Here is a 22,920-nt window from a genome sequence, read left to right as displayed (position 1 = left end):
GGCTGTCATCTTGTGACCGGGAGATGGCAAGCATGAGGAGGAAAAGCTAACAATGCTGCATTTGGTGGAGCAGAAACATAGAAGGAAACCAGGTCCTTGATGTTGAGCCACTGGAACAAAATCAGAACAGCCCATCTTAAGCTCTCTCGTCATATGAGAAAAATGAAACCCTATTTGTTTACCAAAAAAAGTACTGTGATATTTCTTATGTCAGAAAGTTAAGAAATTAGCAAAAAAAAAAAAATGACTTAAGGGTAATCAGAAACTAAAAAGTGATTAAAAGGGCTGTGGTGAGCTAGTGGGAGAATCTGAAGAATCCAATCAGTGATATAGCTAGGTTTTCCGTTCCCTTCCCTTCCCTTCCCTTCCCCTCCCCTTTCCCTCCCCTCCCTTTCCTTCCCTTCCCTCCCTCCTACCCTCTCTCCCCTTCCTTCCTTTCTTTCCCTTTCTCTCTCTTTCTTTCTTTCTCTTTCTCTTTCTTTTCTTTCTTTTGAATATAGTTGACACACAACGTTACACTAGTATTGGGTGTACAACATAGTGATTTAACTTACCTATACCTTATGCTGTACTCACAAGTGTAGTTCCCATTTGTCACCATACAATGCTATTACAATATCATTCACTATATTTCCTATGCTGTGCTTTTAATTCCCATGACTTATTCATTCCGTAGTTGGAAGTCTTATGTCCCACTCCCCTTCACCCATTCTGCCCTTCCCCCCACTGGCAACCATCAATTTGTTCTCTGTATTTATAGATTTGATTGAGTAGCAAGATTCCATCTTGAACTTGCCTTTGTTTCTGCAACTACAAATTGGAAGTCTCAAACAAGTCATTCCTTACTCTTCCAGGGACCAGTAAAACACTCAGCAAGATGAGCTCTTGCAAGCATCATCTCTGGATTTTCTGCAGTGCACAGTGGGAGCTCTCTCCTGCTTTGCTGAGAGGCAGATCTCAGCTTAATTTTCAGAAATTGCCTTGGAAAGCACTACCCAGTGCATAGCTCCCTCATTGCACACTCCAGTCTGCTTTCGGATTTGCTGTTTCTCGTCTGTTGCCTACTGCACCACAAACTCCTAGAGGAGCTGTGCCTGACCATAGCTGTATCCCCAGAGGTTAGCATAGTGCCTGGCCCATAGGGGGCGCGTGTATCAGTTAGTCCTGGCAGAAAGCAGTTGGTGATCTCAAATAGAAAGAATTCGAAGTTTACTAAAATGATTATTCCCAAAGGTGTGAGTAGGATGCAGGAAACCAGAAGGTATCGTGTAGCACCATGAATTAGCAACAGTGGGGAGCCGTTACTACCCCAAGTATGAAGGCAGGAAGGAGACGGTTGAAACCAGAGACACAGATCTGTGTGAACAGCTACTTTATTCAAGGGCTGCAGCCTGCCCATGGCAACCCCTTAGAGAGGGAACAGGGAAATCAGTTCTCTGATCTTACTCTCCTCCCTCCTTTATCTCCTGCAGGTGCCCTTCTGGGACTGAATCCACCTGCTTGCGAGGGTGCCCTGTTGGTGCAGTCTTTATATAGTTTGGCCTCCTGGGGGCTCAGAGCAGGGTGGACAGAGGTGGAGAGTGACTCTGTGGAAGTGAAAGGAAGATTTCCAGCACAGCACTCAATAAATATGTGCTGAGTGACTGTCCTGTTCATACAGCATGTTCCCTGAGGGAGTGAGCCTTAGGCTATGCCTCTTTCTCCTTCTTCCCTCCCCTCTTCTCTCCTTTGCTTACTCCCTTTCTCCATTTGCCTCTTTTTCATTCACTCACTCAATCAGTGTTTGTTACTTGCTGTCTGCTATGTACCAGGCCACTGCCCTAAACCCCAGGTATCAAGAGCAACGGGAGATCATTGTTGGAAATAACACTTTGGGGTAAGGTTTTGATGGCATTTTGATGACATTTGGTCAGGGAACCCAGAAATGTTCATACTCTGCTGACTGAGTTACACTTCCCTGCAAAGTTCCTGAAAGAAATATGTGTGTGGAGAATGGATGCAAAGCAAGGTGCCATTGTTGGCCAAGACCAGGAAGCTGTGCCATGTGCCAGATGTGCCAGATGTGCCAGACGTGGAGGGCCCTCTCTTACCTCACTGGGAAGCCCTCAGTAGCTTATGCCAGAGCAGGCAAAGGCCTTTGCTTTCCACCCATATCTCCAACCCCAAATCTTGGCCCTCATCATCCTGATTAGAGTAAAAGCTGCTTTTGCCTTAATTTTCCCGATCCTCATATTCAGTCTGTTTTCTGCTTAGGGATTTTTCTTTCTTCATCCCTCAGAAGTTTTAGTGCTGCTTCTAGGTTATCTTGCTTCTTCCCATACCAAGATTATCTGTAGGAAGAATAGAGGATTTTCTGTATTTACAGTGTGATTTTAGGAGGGATAGCAAGACCTCCTGATCCCGGCTATCAAAACCTCCCTCATCTCTTGGCTGATATCTGAAATTCCACCTTCATTTCTCATTTCTTTGACTTGATTTTGTTGTGAAGGCAGTGCTAACAAGAAAGAAGAGCAGGAGGTATTGGGGGATAAAAAGAGAAGGCTAAGAGCATGCAGAAAGCCTATGCCAAGACCGTTTTACTGAGAATTGGCCCTCCTGCTCTGGCTGAGTTTCTGTTTAGTGACCTTATTTACTCGAGAGATCATCACTGATGTAGTCCCTTCCTTCTTTCCTATCTTCATTCATTTCTTCCTTCTTTTCTTTTTATAGTTTTATGTTTTTAAACCCAGGTATAGATTTGTGTAACCATTGCTACAATCAGGATATAGACCAGCTCCGTCACCCCCAAAACTCCTTTGTGCCATCCCTTTGTATTCACACTCTCTGTTCCCGCCAACTCTGGGAACCACTGATCTGTTCTCTGTCACTATCATTTTGTGTTGTCAGGAGTGACATATAAATGGAGTCATATAGCATGTGACCTTTTGCAACTGGCTTCTTGAACTCAGCATAACGCCTTTCGATTCATCCAAGTTGCTGTGTATCATACCATCTGCTCTTGATCTCCCATGTATTGGATCAACACCACTGTGCCTCCAATCTGGAGATTGGAACATTGTATGTCTGTTGTTCAGTTCTTACTAGAAGGCTGTGTTCTCTTCAGGCTCACTTATTTGCAAGGAATAAAGACCCATTGAACCTCACCCAAGAAAATTGGAGTTGATTATAAGTATCCAGTACTCTCCCAGGAATTAAAAAATAAGACTCACATTGTAGCCAGGTCTGGAAATGGGAGGTGGTTTTGGATCCAAGCCAGCCTTTGGGGAGAGTATATAATAACAATCCCTCTCTCAGGAGCTGCATGGTCTGTGTAGATGTGCTTTGTCCTTACTCTTTACCAGCTGGCTTTCCCTGATTATATATGCTGTCTACTTTCTTCTTCCTCCACCTTAGTACTTGGCCATCACAGTGTCTCCCACCCTTGCCCTTAGAACATTCCTGATTCGAAATGGGGCTTTGGATTCAAATTCCTGGGGAAAAATCTGATTGGTTCTGGCCTCATGGGTCTCTGGCCATCTGATGAAATGCCTGCCCTATTCTAACCACCCATGTTTAGTGCAGGTGGGATATAGAAGATTCTTTAGAGGAGGGAGAGTTGGAGGGTGGGGCAGACCATGAATGACCCCTCTAGTATCTTCCATTCAGAAAGTAGTCTTTATGAAGGACTGTTAACAAGTCCATTGTTTTTTTAGATGTTCTCTTCTTCATACTTTGATCAAACCAGACCATAGGTAAGACGTAGTCGGGCCATCTTGCTTGGCGTCCAGCAGAATGCTTCCCCTGAACCGTGCTTTGTTACCCTGCTGGCTTTCACAACGCGCTATTACAAGAGCATTTTCTGTTGGTGAGGACATTATCCATGCAGATTTTAGTGAAAAATTTAAGGACACACTTTACTTCCTCTAAGGGATTGACATGCTTCCTTCCTCCTGAACAAAGAAAGCTGGTAACACATCATATCTCCTTCTGTGTTGGTGTCCAGGAAACTCAGTTCTCAGTAGGTCAAGGTTTGGCTATAGCAACTGCCCAGCTCCTGATGGTCTCCACCTTTGTGTTCTTGGCCTGGTCTTAATGTGTTCTTCTTTTTCTTAATCCTGAATTTTAAACATGCATTTGTTTCCTGTGAGCCATCTCATAATATTTCAAAGAATGAAGGCTAGTCTAAACAAACAACCAAACAATACCACGTTAGAGAGAGCAATGGGCTCTGGGGCTTAGGTTCTGGACCCAGGTTCCTATCTTGACTGTCCCATTAGGTCTCTTCCAAAAAGCTAATGATAATAGTCACAGACTTTTCAAGGTGTGAAAACCTAAGCAATCACAAAATAGCATATATTAGGCATTATATCAAAAGTTCTAAGAACGTGCCTGCATAATCTCATTTAATCTTTATACACCAAAGGAAGTTGATATTGAGGCAAGTTGCTTAAAACCCACTAACACCAGACACAGGTAGTGGTAACTATGTGAGGTGATGGGTATGCTAATTAGTTGGATTGTGGTGAATATTTCATAATGTATACATATATCAAATCATCAAGTTGTACACATTAAATGTCTACAATTTTAATTGTCAATTATACCTTAATAAAGCTGGAAAAACAAAAACAAAAAAAGCCAAACCAAACCAAAACAAAAACACTAAGCATCAGTTTCTTTTTGTGAAAAGGAGAAATAATACCTCCCCTCTAAGGGTATGAGAAAGGTTAAATGGGATAAAAGATATGTAATACCTAACACATGTGTGATACATAGTAGGCACTTAAAAATATTGTAACCTTTCCTACCTCATCCAAATATGCACCACCGGTGGCCTCTCCTGTCATCTTTGGTGAACTTCCTGTCTTACATGTGATGTTGGATGTTGATTTAATCTAATCTAAATGTGTCTTTAGAGCTTTGGTTCTCTTTTCTGCAAGTGCTTACCTTATTTGACTATGGCTGGAGCAGAAGTGATACTTAACCTCCCCGGTCCAGTCATAAGCATAGAATGATAATTCCTGGTGAGTCATGTTGGATGATAAAGATGAGGTTTTACCTGTAGAAATTTGTAGCAGCCACCTTTGGGTCTGGGAATTAATTAAGGAAAGGTTTGTTTTCTGAAAAAAAGGTCGGGTTGACCCCAATGGACCATTTGGTTTTCTTTGGAGGGCTAGGAGTTGGTAAGGTAAGTCACAGAGCAACTTTGGAGTCATTGCTGCTGACCTGGCCTCCCTGAAGGGGCTCACCCATGCTCGTCTAACAGGAACTGCTCCTTGTACTGTGGGCCAGTTGGGAGCCATTAGGCTTGGCTGTGCCTTTATAATCTTTATTATCATCTATCATGGGGCCCAAAAGTATTTAACCAGAGAGACTGCTCCTGAGCTCCACTGACACAGAACAGGTCAATAGCAGGTCAACTGTTTTATAAAGCCACAGAGGCTGCTTAACACAGTAGCACTTGACAAGCATCATTGCCAGATAGATCTGAAATGGACACTGTGATCCTCTGCACACAGCTCAGCACAGGGAGCCAATTAGAAACTGGGGCCACCCTGGTCTCACCTCTGCCTGCAAACCCTTGAAAGAAACACATGGTGTTGCCATTGAAAGACCAAAAGAGAATATTTGTGCAGAACCCATGAGATTGTACTTACCTTTCACATCCCTTTAATAGACTGTGGCTGCTAAGAATGATGTTTTCTCATTATTAATAATTTCCTGGACATTATTCCAAACCAAGCTGTCCTTGAGACCAGACTGACAGGGAGAATTAGGATGTCACATCTCGGGTTTCCACCCAGATGATTTAGAATTAAAGGTCTCTTTCAAATGTTTTTCCTGACCTTCCTCTCAGACATTGAATGACTAAGAATCTGATAGCACAGGGGGCTTTATTCTCTAGCTACTGACCCAAATTACACCGGAAGCCAGAGTTTTTATAGCTAAGAGTCTCCAGGAAAGGGCGATGATTGGAAATCTCCTGTGGAAGCCTCCAGGATCATGGAACTCCTATCTAGCCCCTTGGAGCTCCTGTCTCACCCGCTTAAACTTGAACTAGGGGGAGAAATCCTTTTTGGGGGAGAATGTTTTTGAGCAGTGGACTGGAAGCCTGAGTCTTCAGTTCCTTCCCCAGATTTCCGTATCTTATATAAATTGAGACAATCTCTTTTGGGCAGCCAGCCTTGGGAAAGCAGATACAACTTCCATTTCCCTTCTCAAAGTCCCCTTTTGGGATACCTTCATGTGAGGATTTTATTATATTATTATAATAAAATTATATTATTAATATTATTATATTATAATAAAATATAAAATATAAAATATAGAAAATATAATAAAATATTATAATAAAATTATATTAATCACCTCCCTACAAGGAAAGGGTGGAAGAGCCAAAGATGGAGTAAATTGGAGCCCCGACCCTCCCAGACAACAATGACACCATTGTCCAGAGTCTCCAGGGCCTTCAGGATCATCTCAACTAGACTGTTCTCATTGTTTGTGTTTCTCCCTCTCAGGAAACCAGCTGTTGTGAGCTTAGCAGAACCTGCAATTCCGTCTGACGCCTTGATGCCTTCCTTTCCTTTGGAACTTTCTTCTCTGGCAGCAGCCAGCAGCCTCCCCAAGGAGGGTGGATGCTGAGCAAGTGAAGAAAGGGACAGAGGGGATGAGAACTCCTAGTCCAGAGGAAAAGATGCCAAAGGGGAAAGAAAGTCAAACCATAATGAACCACTAAAAACAGCAGGTGTGTACATATTTGGGGAACATAGTAAACCTTTATTATGTATCAAGTGAGTCTATAATTTAAATCTAAGTTTTGATTATTTTTGACTGTGTCCCATACTAAGAAATACATTTTATGTTATGACTCAGTCTACATACTCTGGTTTACAAACGACATTCACCATCACTTCAATGTGATGCCATTTTTATCTTTCCTATCCCACCCCATTTTTTCCTATCAAACCCTGCCTTACTCTGTTCAAACCTTTTCCATTCTATTTCATTAAAAAAAGAGAGAATGGTGGCTACCTACTAGATTAATTTCATGATCCATTAATAAATCATAACTGACAATTTTAAAAAAATAGTGGTTTGTTAAAATTCATGGATGTACAGACTTTTGTGTTCATAGACTTTCAGAACCATAGATCATCCATTCCTAGCATAACTTCATTTTCCACGTGAAGACACTAAGCCCTAACAAAGTTGTAATTCAGCCTTGATTATACAGCTGGCTGATGGGAGAACCTGTATTCTTTCACGAATTCACAAGGTGATGCAAGAGGGAGCATAGCATGGGACAAAGGGCCCAGGATTGGAATTTGTAGATGAGTTTTGTTTAGAACTCTGTAAGCTGGAGCAAGTCACCTAAACAAATTGACCGCAGTTCCTGTAAAATGTGCTGCTGTGAGGACCAATTAGGTAAAGCGTAGGAGAGGCTTTGCAAATGGTGACATCCAAAGGTAGAGAACAACTGTTTTCCCTGCCTTTTTGCACCTGCAAGGGCAGGTGTTTCTGAATTTCTAGTCCCTTGGCTTTGGGATTGAAAGAAAAATGTCTGTGTTGTAACTGGCCTCTCTCTTTTCATCATCTACAGACTTCCAAGCCCCCTACATTACTGTCCCTTTTTTTATGATTTGTTTTTTCTTCTTGGTTTTATCTTATCATTTCCTGACATTTCACAGCTAAGATCTTTGTCACTGTGTCCTGGCTTCTGGGTCTTCTTAAATAATTCAGTCAATGCATGGTTAGAAATAAACAGTCCACATAGTGGTGATAAATGTACTCACAAAGGTCTGTGTAGGTCTGTAGCAACCACTGGACCGGTGTCTTTCTGAGTGTGAGAAATGGAAACGGGCAGACTAACCATCTGGAAATTCATCTAAGTTGTTCCATCTGTGTCTTAAGAGAATGAGGACATTCCATAAACAGAATCAGTAGGGATGAGTAAGACATGTGGATCCTGTCATCAGTCTGTTCCAAGGAAGGAGCATGTTGCCCCTGGGGCTTTCAGATACATGAGATTTTCTCTGATGTGAAGGTAAGCAAATGTGAATGGTGTCACACCAAGAGAAGTCTCTCTTGCCTGTGGTGGCTTCAGACATTATCTGGAGGGTGGAGTCTTGTTCACAGGTGGCTTGGTCCAGAAAGAGATTCAATTGGCATCAATTCCTGTTTGCATGTTCAGGTTCCACAGGGACAAGCATCTCAGGAGACCCGAGGAAGAGGGAGGGTGTATTGTAGTGTGTTGTGGGATCCCCTAGCAACTCATCAGATTTGGATTACCCTGGCTTAGTGCTCTCAGAAGCAGAGTTGAGCTTGGTCTGGGCTCATGATCACCCGGGGCCATTTCTCTGCACTGCATTGGAAGAGGTTCAAGGGACTGGAGTTCACTCCTCTAAGGACCTTGATATGTCTTAGAACCACAGGAAAAGTTTGCCTGGAAAACATTTAAATAAATCCATCTGCTTATCCATCCTGTTCCATATTTGAAATATAAGGCAAGGATAAGGCTCATTTTGTTTTTTCTCCTATCAACATAAATTCTGCTCAAATATCTGGTTCAGTTTCTTTAGTAATTTATGCATTCTCAGCTCAGTGATTTTCTGCAGAACCAGCCTTTTATGAGAAACTAGAATTTTCCTGGGGAGAAAATTGCCTTCTCTGTCACTGTAGTCTATATTTGGTGCATAACCACCTGTGTGGCATGACCTGAGTTTTCACATCTAAAATGAAGAAACTGTACCTAGAGAGGACATCTTTTTGTGGTGGTTAAAAGCACAGATTTCGAGAGCCAGGCTGCTTGAGTTTTGATCTCTACTTTACCACTTACCAGGGGTATGACCATGGGAAAATTACTTAACCTGTCTGTGGTTCAAGTTTTTCATCTATGAATTGGTGATGGTAATAATAGTATCTGTGTCATGAAAATGGTGTAAATTAATGCAGTGCCCAGTCATAGTAACTGCTATCTGAGATTTAGTGGTTTTCTCACGTAGATGATCTATAAGGTTCCCTATACTTTTAAAAAGGGGGTGATAAGATTATAATAGTGACATTTTACATGGGAATAACTATTGTTTATAAGACTTGTCCCCATATATTATCCTCTGGAGGAGGTTGAGGCTGAAAAGTTAGGGGACCTGTTTAAGAACATACGTTGTAAGGAGAGCAGCTGAATTTAGAGCTGAGCCTTCTGACTTCGTTTCTGTTACTTTCCTTACATGAGAATGTCATTCAGCTGGGTATTGATATTTCCCTCTTAAATGGCCCTCCTCTTGATACCTCTCATTATATTAAGACAGTGCCACCATTCTCCAAAGTACTGGATGCCACCAGGGACCCAAAGCATCCATAACTTTTTCTGCCCCTTTCTATTTTAATTAAGATAATACTAACTGCTGTAACAGATAAACTAAAAGCTCAGTGGCTTAACACACTAACAATTTATGTCTCACTCATGTAAAGTACAGTATCAGTGTTTTCAGTTCTCAGTTGGTAGGTGATCTTCCATGTGGTTATTCAAGAACACAGGCTTCTTTCAGAGTGTCTCCATTCTTCTCCAAGACCTTGGAATTCTCTCTTTCTGGGTGGTAGATGAAGCAAAAGACCATGAAGGTTTTTCACTCACTTTGAACCCTAAGTAACATGCATCACTTCCTTTTATGTTTGAATGGCAAAAGCTACCTGTGTGGCCCCACCTAGGTGGAAGGGGGGGCGGGGCAGGGAAAGGTAGTCCCTGCGGGGCAGTCCCTTCCTGACAAAACCCTAGGGAAGCATTAATTTTTGGTCATCAGCTAGCCATCTTGGTCACATGTGTTCACCCCACTTTCAATCACCTACCAGTCATTCTCTCTCCAAATATTCTCTCATATTGGTGCTCTACTTCCATTTCCATTGTCATCACCCTAGATCGGGCCCTTCTAATCTCATCCTAAGATACTATCCTCCTTAAATGATTTCCTTGCTTCCATTCTCTACATTTCCTCCATGTCGCCCACATGCCACAGCCAGATTAATCATCCTGATCTACTGTTTCAGAATGTCATTTTCATTGGCTCCATTCAGCAACAACTCAATGGTAATGGGTCTCCTATTCACACAGTGATAGGTGCTGAAGGGACCCAGAAATGCACAATAGTTTGTCCCTGCATTTAAGCTGCTTTACAATGAGCTATAGAGCAGGACAGGGAGTAAGTGCAGGAATAGAAGTATCAGTAAATTGCTGTATATGTATAGAGGAGGGAAATATTAATTTCTCAGGAAAAATAATTCTAGTTAAGAATTATTAAGGAAAGTGAAGCACAAGACTTGGGAGGAGGTAATGAGAGTATATGTAGTTTCTGAAACAGCTCAAATCTTTGGGCCAAGGTGAATTTCATTCCAGGGAGGTGAGAGAGGTCTAGATGAAACTGCTGAGTAACTGGGTAACCTTTTAGGGCATGGTGGTCATTTGGAAAGATGTAGAGGGATTAAAGATAGGTAGATTTCTGAATTAAAAAAAAGAATTTAGGAAGTTCTATACTCTATAGTCTAGTGAGTTTGATATCTATATCTAGAAAAACTATAAAACTTACTAGTAAGTAGATGGGATGAACCTGGGTTCATGAACAAATCATCTCAGATTGGTCTTGTTTTTTCTCTCTTACTAGGGTCATTAGAGTTAAAGATCAGTGGTCGAGAGAGGTTCAGTTTATCTGGATTTCAACTAGAATTTTGATCAGTTCAAACAAAGATCATATGGAGAATTTGGAAGAACAGTGTGGCCTGGATGATGGTATGGTTTGGCATATTAAGTTGTTAAATGAATTAATCTAAACTTGGAAGGGGGGTTATAAAGGTGTTCCAAGAACCTGTTACTGCTCTCATCCCTTTTTTAAAAAATCAATTATTTTGGTGGAAGACTTGATGCTCAGATTTGTGGTTGATATGAATTTGAGAGCTAAGCTGATATCTTTAAAGAAGTGAATCTTTTAAAAATTCTCTGGGTACTTTTCTAAACTTGAGTTTAGAACGAAAAAAGACAAATGAGATATTGTCTTATGTGTGATAAATTTCCTCTGTATATGTTTATCCCCTTCGGAAAAGATAGAAGCCAAGAATTTCTAATTATATTTTGGCTCACAACGGATCATGTATTGAAAGTTAACTTTGTACCAGTCAGCACCACTCAGCCAGAAGGATGTTCTTGCCTATTACATTTAAAAAAGAGGTTGGTCAAATAGAAGTTAGACTCTGAATCCTCTGCCTGAGTTTTAGGAGGAAATCAGTTAATGAATTATACTGTCCTGCATACTTCCCCAGTCTCTATCCTGCTCCTGTTTCTGAAGTAATAGTCTTGGGAAGAAGGATCAGTGAGAAGTTGGCTGTGCTCTGATGAACAGAAGTATGGAAATTCAGCATAAATGTTTGAGCCCTGAGCACTAACTGGAAGTGCTGTGGTTGGTAGCATCAGGAGATGTCCGAAGGCCCAACTCTACTCCCCTGGGTACTTCAGGATGAAAATCAAGGGACCTGCTCAGTTGAACCACGGTTTAGATGGAATGATTAAAGTCATGACACCATAGCCCACTCCATACTAAGGAGAAGGGCACTAGAGCATCTTCTACTCTTGGGCCAGGGTGAAGGAATATGGGGTAGGTCCATGCTCCTAATAAGTGGACTTCTTTTCTTTTATAAATGCCCAGTGCTAAAGAGTCTGTAATTCAGTTGAGTTATGCAGGGGGCTGTCTTCTGAGTCAGCAAGGATGTGTATCTGAAAATGTTGAAACAGAAGCTACTTGGCCCTTGCTAGTAATGTTGTAGAGGGCATCCCTAAGCAGGGTAGGGAGCACAGAGGCTTTAGGATTAGAAGCCTTTGAACATCCCTTTGAGTACCAAAAATATCCAAACTCCCAAGTTGCCATTTATAGCCTCCACTGTCTGATAAGGAGCTAACTTCAGCATCAGAAATATTTGGGTTTTAGTCCAGCTCTGCCACTTAATTTTGAAACATTGAATAAGTTAGTTTACCTTTCTATACCTCAGCTTTTCTTACCTGTAAAATGGGGGATATAATATTAGTATATCAATAGTTAACTTCTCAAGAGACAGCTAAAATAATCTGTTGATCAAGCGTAGTTCAGTTTGCTAGACTTACTTCAGTAAAGGAGAGATCACCATTTGGCAAAGACTATAGTGTCTCCAGAGGAGTAAGTCAGGAGAGGGACATACAGGGTATTAGAGCCTAGACTGCATGACTTTAAGGTGGGTCTCAAAAAGCAAGAGAGGTTGGAATTGCACAATTTAAACCAACAGCTTTGGATGAGTGGGCATTGTGAGGCAGAGGTCTGGAAGTGAGCTATTTTAGGTACTTCACCGACTTATTTTCCAGGAGTAAGTATTTCAGGAACAAGTAGCTAAACTATTTTTGCCTGGTCCTAATATTGTTTCCAGGAATAGGAAAGTTTCAGTTAATATTTACCTCATAAGGTTGTTAGGAGGATTACATAAAATAATGGACAAAAGTATCTACTTTATATTTTATACTTACACACTTTGTAAAGTATATAAGTATACTTTATAAAGTATATAAAGTACAAAATTATGTAAGGTTCAGCAGCTGCTCAGCAAATGTCAAATATTAATGATTGTTGTCCATTCCTTTACACTCCCTATGTTACTGTGGCCAAAGGAAACCCCATCTTTATATGTCCATATCTTTATAAATATCATCCTCTCATCCTGGAATTTCCTATCTCAACTTATGCTATTCTAGAGAAATATAAAACTTCAAAACTGCTCAATGTCCTTTCCTCCAGCCTGCCTACCTAGACCTCTCCTAGTAGGAAGGGATTTTGCCTTCTGAACTACATGTCTTCGTTTGGAGCTCTCCTTTTGTGATACTCATTGCATTCTACTTTCTACCTATGATAGTTATGTGCATCTAGATTTTATTTCTCTTGTTACACCCTAAAATCATGCTTTTGTCCCCATAGAGCCCCCCCACTCCCAGAGCCTTGTCCATGGAGTGGTTCTCTAGATGCTTGCTGATTTAATAAATATAATTTATTATTGATCAAACCTAAAATTGAAGATCTTAGATAAGAACTGCGGCTTAAGGCAAAGCCTGGGTCTTTTTGTATACTTTGCACACAGTAGGTGAATCCATTGTCTTGAGCTATCTGCAGATGTGCCTGGATGATGCCAGACAGATAATATGGAAGAGGCATGTGTGCAGAAATAGCAAATAGACTGTCATGCTGAAAGTGGTGGTAAGGGAATCTGAAGAGCTAGTAGTTACAGTCAGAGATACGGACAAAAAAGGCTATTTCAAACATGAAACATTGGCTATTATTCATGGCTAAAGATCTAACTAGGAAAGACCAACTAGCAAATTCATTAAATGATCCTGTTTCCCTTAGGTCATGGTCATTGCTTGTTAAGTTACCACATTGACCAACATGTCCCCCTCTTGGGATCCATTTGGCAGGTCCCACAACATTTTTGAAGTTAACCTTGGAAATAGAGGTCTAATGTTTAAGTTAAAACTGATTATGTTAATTTAATATTCATCAAGGCTCTCATACATAATTTATTAAACATTTTAATGAAAAAACATGTCACATTATTTTATAATAATAGCTACCATGTTATAAATGTGCTTTATTATACATTAACTCATAGAATCCTCACATAACCCTATGAAGCATTTTTTACCCCATTTCCCTTGGAGGGGAACCATTTCCCTTGGAGAGGAGTTAAGTTACTTGCCCAACATCTTAGTCATGAAATGGTGGAGCCCAAATTCAAACTTCAGGGTGGTTTCACTCCAAAGTCGTATTTTTAACCATAGAAGTAATTGAATATACATATATTGATATACATTAGACAAGGCTGTCATCTAAAAGCAAGATTGTTTTACTACTTGAAACTGATTTTTTGGGATGGGAGAGACATTGTGGAAGAGATGGTATATGAATAGTATATGTGAACTTATATGAGTTTTTCTAAAAACCTTATATAGGTTTAATTATATATACATATATGCATATATTCATAAACTCAACTAATTATTAATAATGAAGAAAAATACTATTTCTGTCAGATTTACTTAATAGTCCTTAGCTATATCAGTTTTACATACTCTCACATACATGTTAGGGTTGCAAGTGATATATATTTATTAATAAGTGCTTGGGGAATAGACTGAATAATCAAGGAATATCAAAGACACAAAGTTTATTTCTCTATTTACTTACATAAACTAACAAGTATAAAATGAACAGAGGACTCTTAGAGCCTTGAGTGAGCTCTGGAGATTATATGTAATGTTTTTATAGTTGCTTTGTTTTTCCTACCAAAAGCCCATATGTTCATATAGAAGCTAACAAAAGTGGGCAGGGGTGACAAAGACTAACAACTGACTTTGCATTTAAAACAGGATAACGTGTATCTTTTCAAATAGTTCTCCTGTCCCTGGAATCATAAGATGGAGTATCTTTCCTTAGTCACTCATGGCTGCTCTTCACAGAATGACTGGGACTCTTATTAAAGTGATGTCATTTTGACTGAGGCTATTTCTGCTGTTTCTTGTACTCCCCTTTTCCTTCTTCTAGCAGGTGGGGGGGGGTAAAGCATTTGCTGCTGTCAGTCAGGATGCGTAGCTCCCAGCATGTCCTGCTGGAGGGTCTAGGGTCACTCAGCGTGATTCCTCGGGCAGCATGTCTGTGCCTTTCCGACCTGAGAGTTCGGGTAGCGTGCAGGCGGTTTCTTCTCCTGCCGAGGAATTCTCTTGCTACCGCCCTGCTTTCTCAGGTCATTCATCTTACAGAATTTTAGAGCAGAGCTTCGAGATCACCTGGTTTCCTGTTTCATTTTATTGACTTGGAAACTGAGGTCCAGGTAGGCCTAGTGGTTCCCCAAGTGTGGGGACCAGCAGTATTTGCCTTTCCTGGGAACTTTATGGAAATGCGCCTTCTCAGGTCCCACACTGCACCACCTCCCGACTCTGAAGTGCTGGGGGTGGGGCCCAGCAATGTGAATTTTAACCAGCCTTCCAGAGGATTCTGATTTAGGCTCTAGTTTTAAAAGCAGTGACTTGAGTGGTGCCTGGGTGGTGCAGTCAGTTAAGCCTCGGACTCTAGGCTTCCACTCAGGTCGTGGTCTCAAAGTGCCGCCAGACCTTCTGTCTCCTCTCCTTCTGCCCCCCTTCCCTCGCCCCTGCACGCACACAGGGGTGTGCACGTTCTTTCTTTAAAATGAATACATAAATCTTTAAAAACAAAACAAAACACTGGCTTGAGCCATTTGTGTAAGGTCACGCAGCTGCCAGCAGGGCACAAAGCCGGGTTTCCTGACACTCCATGGAGAGCTCCATCCTTCTGCCTCTGCCCCTTCCTGAGCTTCACTCACAGCGTGGTCCAACCCCGCCAGCCCCCACCCCGGCTTTCTTTTGGAAGCTGGTGTTTGTTCATTTAGTTTTAAGGAGGTCCGATCTAGCTGCCTTTCCCCCCTCTCAGCTTGCTGAAAGATCTAAGTTCAGGAGCTATTACAATATTATATTAATTTCATGTCTGGGGATTTTAACAATTTCTTCAAATTGAAGTTTTAATATTACCACAAATCCTTGCCCAGAGCAGAGGTATTGTCAGTTCCCCTCATTCCTAGTTTTCTCTTTGCTTTTCAAGCAAAGTTCAGCAGCTGAGCAGACATATTTTCTTTCAGTCTTCTGAGCAGGCCATTTCATGAGCAATATTCTTTCTCTAGTGACAGTTTTGATCCTATCCTGACAAAACTGCACGCTAGGTTTACCCCTTTCAACTCTAGTCTCAAAGCACCAGCTTCAGTGCCACTCCTGGACCTCCCATGTTGAAAGAACGAGGCTCTCCCTCTGCCCGGGGACCTAGGCAGGACAGACACCTCATCTGACACCCCCACCCCCCCAACCCCCCTCCACCCCCTAGCTCATCAGGGATGCCTCCATGTGGCTGAACTTCCAAGGGGCTCCACTTCCTTTAATCTCCCTTTTCTCAGCTGGCATTTCCTCTGGGCTTCCATCCTCAGGCTGGGAGCCTGTTGTGGTCACAAGGCCCTGGCAGGAAGCTGTGTGTTTTATGGCTTTTGTCTTCCATGAGAGAAGTTTGTAGGGAAGCTGAAAGGCACTTCTGAGCTCCACTAGGCTTTTGCTTGGTACAAGGCTTACTGACCTGGCCCAGGAAACTCTGAGGCCATGGAATGTTTTCTTTTTTCACCTGTCTCTTCCTCTTGTCCCAAGGGAGCTCTCTTTCAATCTGGACCTTCTCCATGTGTCTAACCTAGGCCATACCCAAACTGGAGAGCTCTTGGGCGGCTGGGGGGTTTCTAGGGCAAAACTCTGAAAGAAAGTATGCTCTTTCAGGCCCTGAACCAACACCCTGAGTGGGCCCAGAGGGCCTAGACTTGACCTGGCTGCCCAAGGACCCCTCAGGGTGAAGCTGGCCCTGGGCACTGACCAGAACCCAAAAAGCCACAAGGAGAGAGAGGGAAAGATTTCAGGAAATTTCTGCTAGGTATTTGGATCCACGACATTTATCTACTTGAGGTCAGATTTTCAATACTGAAAACTGTAAATACTAATATTTGTTCAGTGCCTCTGGCCTTGGGTTTAAATGAGTATACCTTTGCATGATTCTGTTTACATTAGAAGCTGTTGTGGAGTCCCTGTTGACATATAAAGAATGACAAAGATAATAGTACTCTTAGGGAGTCCATGCTGTGGCTTTCTGTCATAGGAACATTATAGACAATCACCACGAATCCTAGCCACCTGGCGCAGTAGATACTCTTAGCCTCATTGTCCCAGTGAGGAGACAGAGATTGAGATTAGGCATTTTGCTTAGGGTAAAACACTAACCAAGGGAGGAAATTTAGCGAGTTTTCTTTTTTCTGTGAAGTTTTGGTATGGAGGTTAAGTCACATCAATTCTGAAGTTCAAATCCTAGCTCTGCCACTTAGTACTGTAAGACCAGGCTGTACTCAAGCATCTTCTACCTCAGTTTCCCCATCTGTAAAGTGGACATAATAATGGCATCTACTTTATAAGGTTGATGTAAAGATTTAAGAATTAGGATACATTAAATACTTTAAAAACACCTGGCATAAAGTAATCACCAAATGAATGTTGGCTAAGAGAATGGAAGGCTGAAAAAAGGCTGTTTCATATGATTTGCCAAATGAACTAATCTTTTAAAATAGGCTTTTCTACATGTCTAATACTTATTTTCTGGCTCTTTTCAGTGTTAGGTAATAAAACAATTCAGTGCTTAGTAGGAGAGTCCAGGAGGGGTTATGTAATTTTTACTTAGAACAAATAACCCATTTATCACTCCCCTCGCCCCCTCCCCTGCTCTTCCCCCACCCCCCACGCCCCACCTCCCAGTGCTCTCTGGGCAGCTGCACCTTTGTAACTCTGGTGGCTGCAAAGCACACAGCAGCCAGTGCTGAATCCCATTTGCAGTACAAAGAGACTGCCAGGAAGGAATGGGCTTAATTAGTAAGAGATGTTCAAGGTAAAGCCTTTACAGAAGAGCTAACTGTGTTGTGTTAAAGGGAAGAAATATGATGAAAGCCACCATTACAGGAGCCAGAATGAGGCATACATTTCCTTAGCCTTTGCCTGCCATATCACATCTGCTTAGATGTCCCAGCTCCAATAGCAGGCTAGTTCAAAGCTTGAAATCATGGAACAGTGTAAGAGCCATGGAGCTGATGCCATCAGATCTGTAACGACTTTGGCCAATTAACATGCCAACTTGGGGAAAACGTAAGTGAAAGCAACAGGGACCCATCCCCCAGAGCAAGATGTGAGAAGCAGGCATGGGAGTAGCCTTTCCCAAATAGAAGTAGAAATGTCTGAGCCTAAGCCTGGAGATCAGCACCGTGGGGGCACAACATTGACCAAGCCCGAGTGACGACTTTGGACGATGGGTTAGAAAGAACTAAACTAAGGTGGTAACAGCTTTGCAGAGCTGGGACTTGACCAGGTTACTGGGTAAGAGGGAAGGTTAGCGTAAGCAATACACTCCAAAATCTCCGTTCGAATGTTGCGTTGTCACTTGCCATTTTTGTGATATTGAGTGAGTCTCTACTGCTATGGGCTATAAGTTTTAAGGCCTTATATATTATTCTTAGTAACCTCCATATATGCATTAAGTTTCATCCAAGGTCTTTAAGGAAGAGACAGAGAATCTTCTCTAACAAATTGCTAAAGGCTCCAGAGAGATCTCAGTTGGAGATGGGGCCAATGTTTATATGACTTAAATGGAATATTTGCTTCTCCTTAATTCATATATTCTATCCAGCAGCAGGTGGGCATTTTAGAATTTGTGACTATTGAAGAAACAATTTCCCAACCACAATTAGGTAGTTATTAACTATTTCCTGGCTTTATTTATGGTCACTAGTGAGGCTTGCACTTTGTTTTTAGAACTGATGTGGGAGTTTAGTGAAAATTCTTTGACCAAACCCAATGCATAGATTCTATTCTGAGCATTCTAAAGTTGTTACAGATCTTGAGGGCATATGAAATTTGTTAGAATTCTTGAGGGTACATGATATCTGAAATTATATGTAGACTGAGCAAATTTGGTCATTCATTCATTCCACATATTATTTAACGAGCCCTGACTATGTTCCAGGCATTACACTAGGTACTGGGGAGAGGGCAGTGACCAAGGCAAACTCTGCCATGACCCGGTCAAAAATCTCTGTGTGACAACTAGTTCCGTGTGCATTTACAATAGGACAGGATAAGCTTCATGACAGCAGAAGTGTAGGAAACATGGCAGAGACTGTGAGCCCTCACTCATCTATCTACGTTTCTACATTTCTCAGCCCCTCGCATTTGGTAGCATTGTGCGATTAATTGTCACCAAAGGCCATGTGCGTGGAAGTGATGTGTCACTTTCATCCAGGGCACACTCTCTCCGTGCTCACTTTGGAGTCCTTGTATTCCAGAGAACATAGCTACAAGATGGAGGAGGGTGGCACAGTCTGCTTCAGACATGTGATGTGAACGAGAAATAAACTCTTTATGTCAGTGTCATAAAAGACAAAGAAAGACTGTGGCAATATTCTAGATTCAAAGAGGCAACTAACTAACTGCAGTATCTGCCCCTTGAATGGATTATGTACTAGAAGGGGGATAATGCTACAAAAATCATTATTAGATCAACTGATGAAATTAAAATATGAATATTAGAATAGATTTTAAAAAGTATTGTATTAGGGGTGCCTGGGTGGTTCAGTTGGTTAAGCGTCTGCCTTTTGCTCAGGTCATGATCTCCGGGTCCTGGTATTGAGCCCCGTGTCAGGCTCCCTGCTCAGCGGGGAGGCTGCTTCTCCCTCTACCCCTTCTCTCACTCGTTCTCTCTCTCAAATAATAAATAAAATCTTAAAAAAATAAAAAAATAGGGCGCCTGGGTGGCTCAGTTGGTTAAGCGACTCCTTCGGCTCAGGTCATGATCCTGGAGTCCCGGGATCGAGTCCCGCATCGGGCTCCCTGCTCGGCAGGGAGCCTGCTTTTCCCTCTGACCCTTCCCCCTCTCATGCTCTCTGTCTCTCATTCTCGCTCTCTCAAATAAATAAATAAAATCTTAAAAAATAAATAAATAAAAAATAAATAAAAAATAAAAAAATAAAAGTATTGTGTTCATGTACACCTGTGAAGATGACAGTGGTACTCTAGTTATGTAAGAGACCTCTATTCTTAGGACACATACACTGAAGTATTTGGGGACAAAGAGCCACATGTTATATAAGTTAAATGCAAATGGGGGTAAAATGTTAACAACAGGCAAATCTGGGTAAAAAGTATTTGGATGTTCCTTGTACTTACTATTTTTAGTTTTGCAACTTTTTCTAAGTATGAAATTATTTCCAAATAAAGTGTTAAAAATAAAATGTTATTAAGTCACTTAGATGTTAGAGTTGATTGTTGTCCCAACACAGCCATATTTTCTTGACCAGGACAGATGGAATTGGGACTGTGTTTCAGGGCTAGCAAGTTAATTGAGAGGATGAGGAAAGAGTTCCTAGAGGAAGATTGTTTGAAAAATAAGAAGGAATTAGCCAAGCGAAGAGGGAGGAGTATTCCAAGCAGGGGAACTAGGTATGAAAGCCAGTAGTGAGAGAGAGTACAGTACATTCATGGAACAGAAAGAATTCATCATGGCTGGGACATAGAGGTTGAGTAGGGAAGAGATGAGAAATGAAGCTGGAAATGTAGGCAGGGCCAGGTTCCGAAGGGACATATAAGCCATGTTAAGATATTTGAATTTTATGCTAAGGGCAGTGGAAAATCATGAAGGGTTTTAAGCAAGAGAGTGCCATGATAATGGTAACATTTTAAAGTGGATTGGAAGGGAAGAACACTGTTTCAGGAATGGTCAGTGGGGTAGTGGCCAGAGGGATGGAGAGGTGTGGGGGAGTTGAGGTTTGAGAGCTGGTTAGGAGATGAAGTTTGTTTTCCTGGGTGATTGATGGGTGAGAAATGGGAGGCATGAATAACTCCCTAAATTCTGGCTGGGGGAATCTGGTGGATAGTGCTACCATCCTCGAACTAAGAAACTCAGGAAGAGGGTCAAGTTTATCAAGGGAAAATAATGATTTCAGTTTGGACATTTCAATTGGGACATCCAGTGGAGCAGTGGTCAGGAGGCAGTTGGATGTGTGGGTAGGGAGCTCATGAAGACTACAGGTAGAGACATGGGAGTTCCCAGCACCTTCATGGGAGTGGTGAGGTCACCAGGAAGAGGTTAGAATGGGGAAGAGGGCCTACGGCAGAACCCACAGGGCAGTAGGAGTACGGACTTGATCATGAGATAGGCTTCTGCAGTGCCAGTGGAGATAGGTTCTTGCCACTCTTGTGTCTCATTTTCTGCCCTAGCTCACTGGGGTAGTAAAACTCTGCCAATTGATACTTAGACAAGGAATTAGATTAGATTTGGAAGCTTCAAAATAGCATGTTTTTACATTTACAAGGGATTTCTGCATGTTTAATGATTAAAGGATTTTCTACAGTTAGTGAGTGATCTGTTGACACCTCATTTTATAGGTGGGTCATGGAGCTCTAAATGCTCTTGCTTTCTGATTCTCAGGGATTTGGCTGGCAAGCTAGGGATGGGGTGCCAAGCTTTTGACATTTAGACTTAGTGTAATTCCAAATTAATTATTCACAGGTCAAGACATGTTACATATGCCCTTTTATATTCTTTTGGGGTTTTAACCCTCAATTTTTCTGGTTCCATTAGCCACTGCTCTCTTTTTCACTGATGTGTTTTTTTGGAACGCTATGTGGAAACACTAATTTGTAGTCATTCAATTAATCACCATCGTTTAATCCCTGGTTCCTCCTCACGCTTCATGACCAGGTTCAGATGCGTTCCTGGAGGCGTTGCTCACTCTTCCTTCCTAAGCTGCACTAAGTGCCCAAGGGCAAACTTCCAGCATTCTGCTGACAAGGTCTGTTTCCTGTGGTCCTCTCCCACCAGCCTGTGAGCACCTTGAGCACCAGGATTGGGTCTGGCATGTTCAGCTTTGAATCTCCAGCACTATGAGTGGAGATCATAGAAGATGCTCATACTTAGGATTTGTTCAACTAAATAGAAATGATTGAAAGCAGACACTCCTTATTGAAGGGGCTGAAGGCTTAGATTGTTAGAACATATATGAATTTATGTGTGTAATTATATTTGCATTTATATATGTTGGGGCTTCATATTCAAAAATTTTATTTGAATGTAGATATAGGTGGTGGGTGTGATTCCTTTGTGGGCCGGTCATTGGCAATTTCAAGGCAGCAGAACAATCCAGCAATCCCACTTTTGGGTATATATCCAAAGGAAATGAAATCACTATCTTGAACAGATACTTGTGGCCCCCATGTTTATGGCAGCATTATTTACAATAGTCAAGACATGAAACAGACTAAGTATCCATTGAAGGATGGGTGAATAAAGAAAATTTTATATGTATGTATATATATATATATATATCTTCAATGGACGTAATATGTATACATATTTTGTGTGTGTGTGTGTATGTATATATATATAAATATATATATTCAATAGAATATTATTCAGCCACTAAAGAGAAGAAAGTCCTGCCATCTGTGACATCATGGGTGGACCTTGAGGACATTATGCTAAGTGAAATGGGTCAGACAGAGAAAGGCAAATACTGTATAATTTCACTTATATGTGGAATCTAAAAAGAACCAAACTCATAGACACAGAGAGTAGACTGGTGGTTTCCAGGTTGTGCTGGGGGATGGGGGTTGAGGAAATGGGTAAAGGTGGTCAAAGGATACAAACTTCCAGTTATAAGATGAATCAGGTCTGGGCATCTAATGGATAGCATGGTGATCATGGTTAACAATACAGTATTGTATACTTGAAATTTGCTAAGAGAATAGGTCTTAATTCTCACCACACCATAAAAAAAAAAGAAAAAAAAAAGTGAGGTGATAGATGTGTTAGCTAACCTTATTGTGATAATCATTTCACAATATATGAGTGTATCAAATCATCACCTTGTATACCCTAAACTTATACAGTGTTATACATCAATTGTATCTCAATAAAGCAGGCTTAGCCCTAATTTCCGATGAGCTTCCTTCCATGCAATTCTCAACTTTCAGAGTTGGCCATTGAGCCCAAACCCCTCTCCTCTGTGGGTTTCTTCCTTCTACATCCAACCTACCTTGTACAGTATCTGGCTTTTGGCATAAAGTAATTTGGCCTTGCCAGCAATTTATTGGTCTTATCCTGTAGGATACAGGGGGCTAGTCATCTTTTATAAAACTAGCACACAGCAGACACCTAATTAATGATGATGGTGCTAATAATATAGTGGGGATTGAACTAGACACCTTCTGTTAGTATTGTATCCTGTAGGGACTGCTGTCTTCCTTTG

Source organism: Mirounga angustirostris, unplaced genomic scaffold (assembly GCF_029215605.1).
Source record: "Mirounga angustirostris isolate CCGP_5_RB_7025 unplaced genomic scaffold, mMirAng1.0.hap1 SCAF_9, whole genome shotgun sequence".
Taxonomy (NCBI): domain Eukaryota; kingdom Metazoa; phylum Chordata; class Mammalia; order Carnivora; family Phocidae; genus Mirounga; species Mirounga angustirostris.
This window is presented reverse-complemented; position numbering follows the sequence as displayed.